The sequence below is a fragment of the Athene noctua genome, chromosome 2 (assembly GCF_965140245.1).
Source record: "Athene noctua chromosome 2, bAthNoc1.hap1.1, whole genome shotgun sequence".
Classification (NCBI taxonomy): Eukaryota; Metazoa; Chordata; class Aves; order Strigiformes; family Strigidae; genus Athene; species Athene noctua.
In genome coordinates, this window is record NC_134038.1 from 129,973,230 (window position 1) to 129,985,048 (window position 11,819).

Consider the following 11,819-nt stretch of genomic DNA (forward strand, 5'->3'; position numbering starts at 1 on the left):
CAGAACTATCTGCTCTTGATAACCTAATTTACTATCACAAAAAACACTACGAGAAGCAAAAACTGTTCCTATCGGAGGCCATTTAAGAGACCACTACCACACAGTGCTTTTCTGAAAACCCTAACCGAACTGAAATTCCAACAGCTGTGGTTTTGGAACTGGGAAAGAACTTGGGAGGACACACAAATGACCATGAAGACAACAGCAAAAGCAGGTAAGGAGAAAAGCTGAGACAAGCTTAGTCAGCAGGAAGCCAGCAGTTCCCTGAAGGGAAGCATGAAGTAAAAGGTCCCTGTAACCAGAAGAAAGCACCACTCCAAAGGTTAGCAGCTGAGAGTCTGAAGATGAAGGCAGCTCCAAATGGTGCAAGGAGGATTAAGTACTAAAAACTGTTTCTAAAGAAAGTTTTTCATTCTTGCTTGCAATGAATTGATTAAGGAAAAAAGGTCAAATATCAAAACATGGCCTAAGTGCAGCTACTATGTGCCCACAGCTGTGTGCTGATTTAGTAAAAGGGGAATTGCCATGATAAAATACACCCCATCTTTTCTTAAGCGAGTTAAACATACTGCAGGTAAATACCTGAAAATGTATTCATTAGACCATGATGATTCTTAAAGTGTTAGTATTTCAAAATACAATTTTTGTGTTGTTGTAAAAAGAAAATAATTAAATGCTTTAAAATGGTAAGAGTTTATTTTTTCATGTAGGTTATCTACAAGCCAGGAAGTTTCTACAAGGAGCAAAAAGATGAAATTACATCCCTCAGTCTATGTAATCTGCTAGGATGTATGCAAAGGTTATTGCTAGGACTGGGAGGTGGACTATTGCACCCGGGCAGGGAAAAAAAAAAAGAGTTAAAGTAACACTTGAGGTTTAGAAAAGAAACAACAAAGGGCAAATGCTGTCATTTTGTCATCTTCTGATTTCTCCTTTGCTCTCTGATCTGTTCCACAGCATGTCCTGCTAGGCAAAGAACAATTCCTTTCTACCAGCCCACTGGTAACATCCAAATTCTGTGTTTACACACCTTTGTCACAAAAGTAGACTTATTTGGAAATTAAACCAGAGGAAATACATAGCACCTACCTCACCACTTCTAGCCTCATCAGCACTGAGAAGATACTCAGTTTGGCCAGCAGGTTTTCAGCTCATCAGAACTTGCTTGCACAATAAGTATTTTGTTTATGCTGTGTACACTGTTGAATAAACTGTCTTTCCTCTCGAGGATTATATCTGAAAATGAGATGAAGAGCAGACAGGGAAGGGAGCCTTCATATTGTCTAATTTCAGGAATATAAAATGCTCAATAAACTTCTGGTAAAGCAAGTTTAATCACCTTTGGGAGTGGTCTGTCTCCCTGCAAGGATTATCTCTGGAGAATTTAATCATCAGCAGGTATGCATCAGCAGTAATGCAACCGGATCAGTAGCATAAATTAGCTAAAACAAAAGGGTTAAAATAGATTAAAGTTTGCACTGGAACAAGAAAGAAACCTGGAAGGAAAGAAAAACAGCTGGAGTAACCAAGTGATAAAGTTTGCAGCAAGCCCTGACTGTACTGCATAGGTAGAGAATTTCTGGAGCTGGGTAGAGAGACTAAGGAGCCACTGACATGCACAGTGCTCAGCTGTGGTGCACCTGTGTGAATGAAAGTACTGCAGCATTCAGACCATTTTCTTCCTTGGAATCTGAGAGACATCAATAAATGTGTCCTGTCTGCCAGCTCTTACGCCATCTCTCTGGGAGATAAACAGAGATTAAAAGGTTCCTGTCAGTAGGCGCTACGAATTGCTGCAGCTGGAGCCTCTGGTGCAAATATTTCTTCCTGTAAAGGAATAAATCTTACTAAAAAGTCTTCAGAAGTGTTTAAAGTGCCTCTGCATGTATGGACTGGGCTTGCTACACGGTGATCTTGACACCTGAATTTTACTAGCTGTAATAGGCAACAGCTTTTGGGGCTGGTTTGCACCTTTATAAGCACATATTTCCGTAAGCACAATTCCCTCTGTCAGCCTGTGATCCCAGTATGTAGGGGAATCATTTGGATCAACAGCATTCAAACAAAACAGCAGTTGCCAGGGGGTGATGAATTTAGTCTCCCTTTTCCCTGCTCCCCTCGAGCATAACTTGCTTTCCTGGGTCCAGTGTCAACCTGATAGATACTGCTTCCCATTTCAGCAGTCTCAGCTGGCAGCACACTGGGATCTGTGTAGCATGTGCTTTTGCATGAACGTGGCACAAGTAGGTAAAAAACAGAGGTGATGAGAACACTGTAAATTCAACCAATGCAAAGCAAAAAGAAACTCAAAACCTGGAAAGCGGCTGTAGAAGGGACAGTTGTAACTGTGCAGTCTGCTTCCCTCGGAAGAGAATCATGAGCCACTGACAATTATCTTAATGATCTGTGTTTATCAGTTTAAAATATGAATACTGTGCTAAAGACTATGGATAGACAAATTTCCTTTAACACAAGTAAGTGACAAAACAACATTAACAGATTAACAGATCTACACTTCAACCACACAGGCTTAAGTTGCATCTTTTGACGAGACTTTTGATTAGTTTTGCTGTAGTGCTTAGTGGTTTCAGACAGGTTCTCCTACAAGCTGCTGTCCTACCACCCACCTGATGAGGTGTTCTACAGTGTAAGAATCATGTAAACCAATTTCAAACAATGACACAACAGCAAGTTTTAATAAAGCAATTCTTAGACATACTAACAGAATGAATCTCTAATTCATATAGCTTTACTCATGCTTCATGCCAAGCTCATTAAAAACCTGCTAATTTTATGTATTCTTCCCTGTAAAATTCAGATGCAAAATGAATGCAATCTACAGGTGTATAAATTAAGATCTTCCACAGAAATTACTATCTCTAAAATATGTCTATTTTTATTCCAGCACTCTGTTCTTTCCTAGAAAATAGGTGGTTGAATACAGGTATTACATGAGCATGATTCCGTGTTTAAGTCTACTCTCTAACTACTCATGAAATAATGATTCTCATTAAGCCAAATATAAGTATCAAAACAAACAAATACAACAACATCCTGAGTGCCATCATACAACACATGCAGGACAACCAGATGCTCAGGCCCAGTCAGCGTCGGTTTATGAAAGGCAGGTCCTGCTTGACAAACCTGATCTTCTACGACAGGATGACCTGTTTATTGGATGAGGGAAAGGCTGCGGGTGTTGTCTACCTTGACTTTAGCAAGGCTTTTGACACCGTTTCCCACAGCATTGTCCTGGTGAAACTGGCTGCTCCTGGCTTGGATGGGCACACGCTTTGCTGGGTAAAATCTGGCTGGATGGCCGGGCCCAGAGAGTTGTGGTGAACGGAGTTAAATCCAGTTGGCGGCCGGTCATGAGTGGTGTCCCCCAGGGCTCGGTGTTGGGGCCACTCCTGTTTAACATCTTTATTGATGATCTAGACAAGGGGATCGAGTGCACCCTCAGTCAGTTTGCAGATGACACCAGGTTGGGTGGGAGTGTTGATCTGCTCGAGGGTAGGGAGGCTCTGCAGAGAGACCTGGACAGGCTGGAGCCATGGGCTGAGGCCAACTGGAGGACTTTCCATAAGGCCAAATGCCGGGGGCTGCCCTTGGGCCACAACAACCCCCAGCAGTGCTACAGGCTTGGGGAGGAGTGGCTGGAGAGCTGCCAGTCAGAGAGGGACCTGGGGGTGTTGATTGACAGCCGGCTGAACAGGAGCCAGCAGTGTGCCCAGGTGGCCAAGAAGGCCAATGGCATCCTGGCTTGTGTCAGCAATAGCGTGGCCAGCAGGGACAGGGAAGGGATCTGAGCCCTGTACTCGGCACTGGTGAGGCCGCACCTCGATTCCTGTGTTCAGTTTTGGGCCCCTCACTACAAAAAGGACATTGAATGACTCGAGCGTGTCCAGAGAAGGGCAACGAAGCTGGTGCAGGGTCTGCAGCACAGGTCGTACGGGGAGCGGCTGAGGGACCTGGGGGTGTTTAGTCTGGAGAAGAGGAGGCTGAGGGGAGACCTCATCGCCCTCTACAGCTCCCTGAAAGGAGGGTGCAGAGAGCTGGGGATGAGTCTCTTGAATCAAGTAGAAAGCGACCGGACAAGACGGAATGGCCTCAAGTTGCACCAGGAAAGGTTTAGACTGGATATTAGGAAGCATTTCTTTCCAGAAGGAGTTGTTAGGCATTGGAATGGGCTGCCCAGGGAGGTGGTGGAGTCCCCATCCCTGGAGGTGTTTAAGAGTCGGGTTGACATAGCGCTGAGGGATATGGTGTAGTTGGGAACTGTCAGTGTTGGGTTAAGGGTTGGACTGGATGATCTTCAAGGTCTTTTCCAACTTAGATGATTCTGTGATTCTGTGATTCTGTGAACATTTGAATGCCATTTTGAACACAAGCATTTGAAATAGATATAATTAATGCCAATAATTATTATCAACACCATCTTAAAACAGCTATATTTTTTATTTTGTCTTACTGCTTTCAAGCTACTGAAATTGGTTCTTTGGGTGAAATGAAACAAATTTTCCCCAAAGCCAATTCTTAAGACCCTTAACAGCAAGAAACAGCAAGAGCAGTTCTCCATTGTTTGCACACGCGTAGTGCACCACCTATTGACCTACACTCTAATTACCAGCCCCTAAGGAGTATTTTTCTAGGGTTTTTTTCCTGAATTCACTGTCATGGTTACTATCCAAATCTTCTGAAGTTGCCTGTGGCCAAGAATATCCCACGGGCTAATTCTGCAAAATACCAGTATCACAACTCATGCTAAAAATATATTAGCTTATCGGAAGAACACCCATCCGAACCAGGAAAGCTCCTGGTCACAAACTGGAGTCTCACTCAGGGTAGGAAAGATTCAAGACAACAATCTTAGTCTTTCAGTTGTCAGGTTCTATGAATCTGAAACAGAAGATGGAAATTCATCTGATTAATAGCTCCCCAATAAGGCAAATTCTAGTTAGCACGCTGCCTGTAACTCACCTCTCAATCTCCTGCAGCCAGCTCTGTGCAAAGGTGCTGCCATTAAACAGAATTCTGTCATTTTAGGTATGCAGTACATTTGGTAGTGATCTGGAACAGGTCAGAGTTAATTTACAGTTCTGCACTGCAGAACTGGGTTCCTTCTCTTCATCCAGACCCACAATCCTGCTGTGAGGTTTATAAGCACACAAGTGGCAGAAAGGACGGAAATTGAAAATGGCATCTCACAGGTGTCTCTTTCTTCCTCTCTATCTTCCTGACAGATTGCTAGATGCTTACTCAGCTCCCATGGTCAGGGCCTTAGACTTTGAGCATACCCTGTGTTTTCAGACAAGAAAATTGGTCAGAGAAATAAAATTTTATACCACCTCTCTTTCTAAGCAATCCATTTACACTGGAATCAGTCTGGACTATGTAATTATATCTAAATCCAGGGCAAGGTTTCAACTTTGTCCTCCTGTTGTCTGCACTTCTGGAAAGGTTAAATGTTATTTTTGCAAGGCAAAAAGAGCCTTGTCCTAAAGTGTAAGTGGAAGACATTAACAACTGCACCCACACTTGAGTAAATCACTCACAACCCACTAAATTAGCCTCCAGACCTCACACTGAGACTTGGGCATCAACAATTATGCTTTACACAAGTATATATACAGGGTTAGCATGAAGTTCATAATGGGGGAAGATGGTAGCAAACCAGTTTGAGGTGAGAATGGGTTTGGATGCCCTCCCGTCACTGATGGAGGGCAAAAATTTCCTCCACAAATTGCCAGTCAACCAACAGGGTTATTTCAGAAATACCACTGTTCCAAGACTCTTACCATGAAAACACACCAGCTGTAGCATTTCTTGGGTGTTTGATATGAACACCCTCTGCATCAAGTTTCTGAAGCATTAACTCCACGGTAGGAGTGAAGAACATCTTTCCTCCATATTACAAAGTCAGAATAGGGGAGAATAGGGCCTTGACTTACTGTCTGCAAAGGCAGGCAATGGCACAGCCCTCATATTTCTATCATCATGCATCTTTTTTCAGTTCTCACTTCAGAAACCAAGAAAGGGATCTTTGATCCCGTGTCTTGAGGTTTAACTATTTTGTTAAAATTCAAACTATCCAGGAGAGCAGCATTTCCTCAGCCTATTCATACTCTTTCAAAAAAAAAAAAAAAAAAATTAGATTACCTGAAGATTGACAGGAACAATAAGATGTCTGAGTAACTAAATAACATAGTAGTAATAACTAGATGTTATAATTATTGTAAATATTAATTATATTAATCAATTAACCATTTAACTACATTTAATTTGAACATTATTGATTAATTCTGGTATTATACTATTAAATAGCAATAATGACATAATTACATAATTACATAATGTGATGAGAAATTTCCCTTTAAAAAACAGAATTTGTTTTCAGTTTTCTGTTCAAGTGGTTCTACCATGTTCATGCCTGTTGAAGGAATATCTGTCCCTTTCTTCCTTCCACACCTTCTTCCATCTTTAACGCCGGTATGGCAAACTATCTCACCCTGCCATTTCTAGCTCTACACTTAAAATTTTTTTTTAAGTGGATTCTTCCATTACCCCACCACCATACCCAAATGCTTTTTGTACTCTTCCCAGAAGCAGTAAATAAGTCCAGGTTCTTGGGCCTGGGCAAAATCATGCACTAGTCTAATTGCTGAAATAATGTTCTCTACTTAGTGGTCTAAAGGACAGGGTTTTGTCTTCATGAAATCCTCCCTCCATGATTATAGGTTTTTCTGGGCAATTTTGCTTGAAGAGGTTTACCAATATCTTTTGATTAAGTTATTTAGCATCTCAAGGTGTTAGTCTCTGCTCCTGATTCCCTAAGGAATCAGGAATCATTTACTCCCCTAAGAGTAAACTCTCTACACGGCTAGAATATGTGTCAAGAAGAGTCACCCACACAAAGCCTTCCTTAATTTAGGCAAAATGCTTTTCATGTATACAATTGTTTCTGGTCGATAATCTTTTTTACCTTCTTCTTAATGTTTATTTTTCAGCATTTAACAGGTAATAAGACTAACTCTAAATCCTCAGTTCAAAAGAACACCCATGGCTATTATTACTGTACCTATCTGTATACTGGTTTACCACAGTCATCAAAAATTTCAGTTCCTACAGAAGCTGCACATATCTGAAATGATCGGTTCCCCAGACTCTGCCATAAGATCCAAAGGACTTCTGATTTTTTTTTTTTCTGAAGAGGAGCAGAGGGCAAGCCAAATCCATGCAGATCACCTGCTTCACAGTACACAAAGAGCAGAATTAAAGTCTGTATCATCTTCATCTTCCTCAGCTACTTTCATTTGCAAATAGATATAATAGGTTCTTTGAACTTTTTCAGTTCCATATTTGGTTCTGGGGTACTCATTTCAAATACTTTATTTCATAGAGTTCCTGTAACTTTTGAAACTTGTTTTAGTTAGCAGTCTCCAATTTGCTGAATATCTTAAGAGTTAAGGTTAAGAATTCCTCCCCTGTGCAAGACAAGCTGGTGGCTTGCACCTAGAGATGACAATGTCCTTGGCTGGCTCCAGGTGATAGGAACTAACGTTTCAGCTGCCTCCTCCTGAGCTGGGATGCCCTCAGCTCCTTTGAGTATGAGCTTTTTATCTCTTCTGGAGATTCAGGAATGACATTCCTATCCCCACCCACCCCCCTGCAGGTGAGCCATTACAGAATCACAGAATCATCTAGGTTGGAAAGGACCCTGGAGATCATCTAGCCCAACCGTTCACCTAGCACAGTTCCCACCTACAGCAGATCCTTAAGCTCTAAATCGACCCTACTCTTGAAGACCTCCGGGGATGGGGACTCCACCACCTCCCTGGGCAGCCCATTCCAATGCCTAACAACCCCTTCTGGAAAGAAAAGCTTCCTAATATCTAGTCTGAACTTTCCCTGGTGCAACTTGAGGCCATTCCGTCTTGTCCGGTCGCTTTCTACTTGGTTAAAGAGACTCATCCCCATCTCTCTGCACCCTCCTTTCAGGTAGTTGTAGAGGGTGATAAAGTCTCCCCTCAGCCTCCTCTTCTCCAGACTAAACACCCCCAGGTCCCTCAGCCGCTCCCCATACGACCTGTGCTGCAGACCCTGCACCAGCTTCGTTGCCCTTCTCTGGACACGCTCGAGTCATTCAATGTCCTTTTTGGAGTGAGGGGCCTAAAACTGAACACAGGAATCGAGGTGCGGCCTCACCAGTGCCGAGTACAGGGCTCAGATCCCTTCCCTGTCCCTGCTGGCCACGCTATTGCTGACACAAGCCAGGATGCCATTGGCCTTCTTGGCCACCTGAGCACACTGCTGGCTCCTGTTCAGCCGGCTGTCAATCAACACCCCCAGGTCCCTCTCTGACTGGCAGCTCTCCAGCCACTCCTCCCCAAGCCTGTAGCACTGCTGGGGGTTGTTGTGGCCCAAGGGCAGCCCCCGGCATTTGGCCTTATGGAAACTCCTCCAGTTGGCCTCAGCCCATGGCTCCAGCCTGTCCAGGTCTCTCTGCAGAGCCTCCCTACCCTCGAGCACATCAACACTCCCACCCAACCTGGGGTCATCTGCAAACTGACTGAGGGTGCACTCGATCCCCTCGTCTAGATCATCAATGAAGATGTTAAACAGGAGTGGCCCCAACACCGAGCCCTGGGGGACACCACTCGTGACCGGCCGCCAACTGGATTTAACTCCGTTCACCACAACTCTCTGGGCCCGGCCATCCAGACAGATTTTTACCCAGCGAAGTGTGCGATTGTCCAAACCTCAACCAGTCATTTTTGCCAGGAGAATGCTGTGGGAAACGGTGTCAAAAGCCTTGCTAAAGTCAAGGTAGACAACACCCGCAGCCTTTCCCTCATCCAATAAGCAGGTCACCCTGTCGTAGAAGGAGATCAGGTTTGTCAAGCAGGACCTGCCTTTCATAAACCCACGCTGACTGGGCCTGAGCATCTGGTTGTCCCACATGTGTTGTGTGATGGCACTCAGGATGAGCTGCTCCATCAGCTTCCCGGGAACTGATGTCAAGCTGACAGGCCTGTAATTTCCTGGATCATCCTTCCGACCCTTCTTATAGATGGGTGTCTCATTGGCCAATTTCCAATCAGTCAGGACCTCCCCGGTCAGCCAGGACTGCTGGTAAATGATGGAAAGCGGCTTGGCGAGCACCCCAGCCAGCTCCTTCAGCACCCTCGGGTGTATCCCATCTGGTCCCATAGACCTGTGTGTGTCTGTGTGATGCAGCAGGTCACTGACTGTCTCCTCCTGGATTGTGGGGGGGTTGTTCTCCCAGTCTCTGTCTTCTGGCTGAGGAGGCTGGATTCCCTCAATACAACTAGTCTTGTTATTAAAGACTGAGGCAAAGAAGGCATTAAGCACCTCAGCCTTCTCCTCATCACTTGTTACCATGTTTCCTCCCACATCTAGCAGGGGATGGAGACTATCCCTGGACTTTCTTTTGCTACTGACATACTTATAGAAACTTTTCTTGTTATCCTTGATTGCAGAGGCCAAATTAATTTCCAGTTGGGCTTTAGACCTTCTGATTTCCACCCTGCATAGCCTCACAGCCTCTCTGTAACCACTGTGAGTCACTAGCCCCTTCTTCCAAATGCTGTAAACTCTCCTTTTCTCCCTGAGTTGCAGCCAAAGGTCCCTGTTCAGCCAGGGTAGTCTCCTCTGGCGCCAGCTTCTCTTACAGAACCTGGGGACCGCCTGCTCCTCTGCCATTAACACTTCCTTCTTAAAGAGTGCCCAGCCTTCCTGGGCCCCTACACCCTTCAGGAGAGTCTCCCAGGGGATCCTTTCAAGCTGGTGACTAAACAAGCCAAAGTCAGCCCTTCTGAAGTCCAGGATGTCAGTTCTGCTTAGCCCTCTGCTGGCCTCTCTAAGAATAGAGAACTATTATTTCATGATCGCTGTGCCCTAGTCGGCCTCCAACCTCCATGTCATCCACCAGCCCTTCCCTGCTCACAAAGAGGAGATCCAGCAGGGCACCTTCTCTGGTCGGTTTACTCATTAAACATCCATTTTGACAAGCATGTCCAATAGTAAACAATACTGTTTCTCAGACCTTGCTCATGTTTAAGCCAGTGTTTCTCTGCCCCTGTATACAATGCTATTACCATCTCCAAAGACTTTACTGTTCTCTGTAGATCAGGATCTCACAGATCACTTCTTTGTAATAAGAGTTGGGTATCTATTCCAGGTGTGATCACCTTGTTAATAAAATTACAGGCCAATGACTGACCTTTGGATTAACTGAGTTTCTCTCTCACTTTCTTTCCAGGTCCATATCAATGTTCTTATCTTCTCCTTATCCGCTGCTTCAGAAGATTAGTGTATAAACTGTTCTCTATGTTAATTCTACATAAACACAGTAGAAATGTCATATGCAACAACTCAGTAGCTGTTTTCTGTGGGCTTTGTCTAAACTACTCCTTTACTTTGTCACAAACATGATAGTGCACTGTTCAAACAGAACATGAAGAATTTATTCCTATTGACCCTTTCACTTGCTTCTTAACATGGTTTAATAGATATTTCAGTTAAACTCATAGCCTTTTACTATATGAAGCTCTGAAATTTATAATAGCATGATCTTCTAAAAAATAACAATTTTAAACTGATTATCTGATATGATCTACATCAAGTTTGTTGAAAAACAGCTGGGAATTCTTTCCTGTTTTCAAGTTGTTTTGCACTCTTCTGCCACCTTGAGGACATAGAGCCATCTGCTGAAAACCAGAAGGTGTTTTAAGACGGGAGCCTTGTTTGTAGAGTGGAAACGCTCTGTCAAAGCCAGACCAAAGATCTCTGGTTTTATTAGCTGCTCTTTTGCACATAGATCAAGGCCAGCATTTTTTCTTGGCTCACCTCTTTACCAGCTAAATGTCTCCTTCCTGCTCCCAAGTCGATAGTATGCTAGAGTTTTTGCCTTCAGCTTTGAAACCAGCATTTTGATTGCCTCTTTCCTAGTATTTAGATCCTTATGCTCCAGCACTATAGAAAGGAAGACATCTCAAAAAGATTAAATTCTTGTACACATCAGGAAAACAGTCAGATGGGCAGTGGAGAGAGCCCCATCAGTTTTTCCTGTAAAATAAGGGCTGACTCATAAAATGATAACAAGAGAGACCTGCTGAAGGATATGGGCTTCAGTGGTTTCACTGCATATGGATTTGTTCTGGTTTTAGGGTTTAGCAATTATTAAAGTGTGACATGCCCAGGAGATTTAAAGCTAGAAGCAAACATTAACAACTGTCCTGCAGATTCCAACTCAGCAGGCTTTTACACGAATTTTCTGGAACTGGCATGACTACTCAGCTATCTGTTAATTCCTCAATGACAAATCTTTGCTAAGCCTAAGGTGCACAGTATACCATGTTGATAGTTTGTATATATATGTTTACATTTCAAAATCATAAGAATACATAGAGCTCACAGCAACACAACAGAGCACCATGCAGACAAGCAGATATGACAGAACAATGTGAGACCTAAGGAACACTCTGTAATATTCTGCTTAAATTAAACTATTTCTATGCAATTTCATCTTTAAATAATGACCCATGGAAATATATGAGTCTGTTAATCCATTGCTGATACTTCAGCAAACTAGTGTTTTAATGAGCCTGATGTTAACAAAGAATTTGTTTTCTACAGTTGCATAGAATGATCTGGGTTGGAAGGGAACTAACTTAAAGACCATCTACTTCCAATCCCCCTGTCACAGGCAGAAGAAATGCATTACGTCTCCGGGTGGGCTTGAACCACCAACCTTTCGGTTAACAGCCGAACGCGCTAACCAATTGCGCCACAGAGAC

At 43.5% G+C, this 11,819-nt stretch overlaps 1 non-coding gene across 1 annotated transcript; it reads right to left on the reverse strand.

The window, feature by feature from the left end:
* Window positions 1-11,745: 11,745 nt before the first annotated feature.
* Window positions 11,746-11,819, reverse strand: TRNAN-GUU (transfer RNA asparagine (anticodon GUU)). The gene has a single exon. It is a non-coding gene; the product is annotated as a tRNA-Asn (tRNA).